General features: G+C 34.6%; 1 long non-coding RNA gene across 1 annotated transcript in view; it reads right to left on the minus strand.

The window, feature by feature from the left end:
* The window catches only part of LOC110262909, a 717-nt gene continuing 325 nt past the window's right edge, over positions 1,738–2,129 (minus strand). Inside the window, exons 2-3 of the long non-coding RNA XR_002347922.1 lie at positions 1,886–1,978; positions 1,738–1,793 (exon numbers count right to left, since the gene is read on the minus strand). This is a non-coding gene — a long non-coding RNA (uncharacterized LOC110262909). The remainder of the gene's footprint in view (positions 1,794–1,885; positions 1,979–2,129) is intronic.

Consider the following 2,129-nt stretch of genomic DNA (forward strand, 5'->3'; position numbering starts at 1 on the left):
GTATTGACAATCAACAAAAAATATATAAAAGAATATTTAAAAAAAATATTTGATTGTTAGACTAGTTCTCAGATTACTTGAGACCAAATAGTTAGTCAAGTAACTTTTTTTCACTTTTTTTAAGCCAACAGCTAGTCATTAGTATACATCTATCTTTTTTAGCGGATCATTTACGACAAATTCTTTCTTAATATAGAGATAATATTGTCAATTTATACCTTATTACATGACAAAATAACACTAGACAAACTGATAACTTTGTACAATAGAACATCAAAGATCCAGTTTCGTACATGGAACACGGGATAATTTTTCTATATGATATGCAAATAATAAAAAGTGTAATTGATAAAGTAAATAATACGAAGTTACTTTTACTCAAAGTCATTAAAAGTGTCATGACTAGATGTGTTATTGTAATTATCATCAAACTCTCATCATCCTCATTATTGTCATAAATATATTTTGCAATCGATCAAATCAACTTTTCCAAAAGGTGAGGCTAGACTTTACGATTTTTGTTTTAGCCATGAATTTCAAGGCGTTAATTCTTGATTTTTGAATGGCACATCAATTACCTATTGAGTCATAGCCATATTCACTACAACAAAAACACCTTTTAGCGGCGGTTCTTGGACCCGTTTAGCGGCGATTTTGAACCGCCGCAAAACATTTCGCGGTGGTTCCATAAAACGCCGGAAGATAGGACGCGACAAAACGGATAGCGACGGTTTTAGACAACCGTTGGAATAACCGCCGCAAAATGCAATTTGGGTTTGGCGACAGTTGTTAACCGCCGCAGTATGTGAAGGAAAATTGCTATTACCCAATTGCGGCGGTTACAAAACGCCGCTAAATGTCGGACAAAAAGGAAACATATTATAGTTTTGCCCGCCGCCAAATTCAAATTTTCCATTAAAATTTTAGATTTTCTATTATTTTGCCTATTTTGACAAAGAATGTTTATTAAACTTTAAATTTTTTACTTTTTAACTAATTTAAACAAATTTAAACCAAGTAAAACAGCTCAATTAACATAACAAACCAAATTAAACATATGCAAACATAACATATATAACGAATGAGTCATAACATCATCCAAAATAAAGTAAGAATGCTCAAGTTGAATAAAATAAGCCTAACGTACTAAACCAACTTAAATGTAAAAGGTATCCAAGACCATTAATTGAAATTCAAAATTTTTGTTGCGGGTCGTGATTTCCAGATGAAGATGGCCCTACGCAGACGAGTCTGGTGTACCGCCAACAAAAGCCAGCTCTTCAGCAATCTCAACTGGCAAATTACCTCCTAACTGTTGGACTACATATCCAAAGACCTTATGTATTGACTGTCTCTTCTCCCGCTCTTCTTCTAGCTTAGCCGTCAATTCTGCAATCATCCTCTTATCCTCTGCATTGGACTCTGCAGAACCTGACGGTTGTCTAGCAGCGTTACCAAAGATTTGGGTGGGACATGGTCCAGCACCTAGGGTACGAACTCGTCCTGGGTGCTCCTTTCCGAGAACTTGCGCTAGCGAGTTATTCTGTGAAAGGTGCTTAGAGGATCCATCCTGCCTCTCAACATTCGCAATTGCTTCCTACAAATATACAACATTGGAAAAGAAGAAGTTAACAGTAGCACGATATATACAGTAAACTATATATTACTTCAAATTTTCAAACATGACTTATACTAACAACACGTGCATCGGGATGGATATACGAGCCATCTTTTTTCTTATGAGTCATGATAAACAACTCTCCTCTACCAACGGGCCTTCCTTGCTCTCTCTCCTATATCGTTGATATTGACACAATTTAGTAAACAACAACAACATTTTTTAGGAATCTTAATCAAAATCTTAATGTAAATGATGACTTATTACCACTTCGTCTTTTTTTCTTGCCAATATTATGGAGCCCCCAGTATATGTGTAAAGTTGCTTGCTCCGATTTAAAGTGTTCTGTTTACACTTTTTCTATGAACAAATAACAAAACAAATGCAAATGCAAATGAGAAAGATATGTTGAATATAAAATGTAAGAGAATTACTATGTATACACATGTCTTTTTATGTGGAAATAATAAAATATACCAAGGCTTACCTGTGTTTCTTCATTCAGGCGATA

This window comes from Arachis ipaensis, chromosome B05 (assembly GCF_000816755.2).
Source record: "Arachis ipaensis cultivar K30076 chromosome B05, Araip1.1, whole genome shotgun sequence".
NCBI classification, from domain to species: Eukaryota; Viridiplantae; Streptophyta; class Magnoliopsida; order Fabales; family Fabaceae; genus Arachis; species Arachis ipaensis.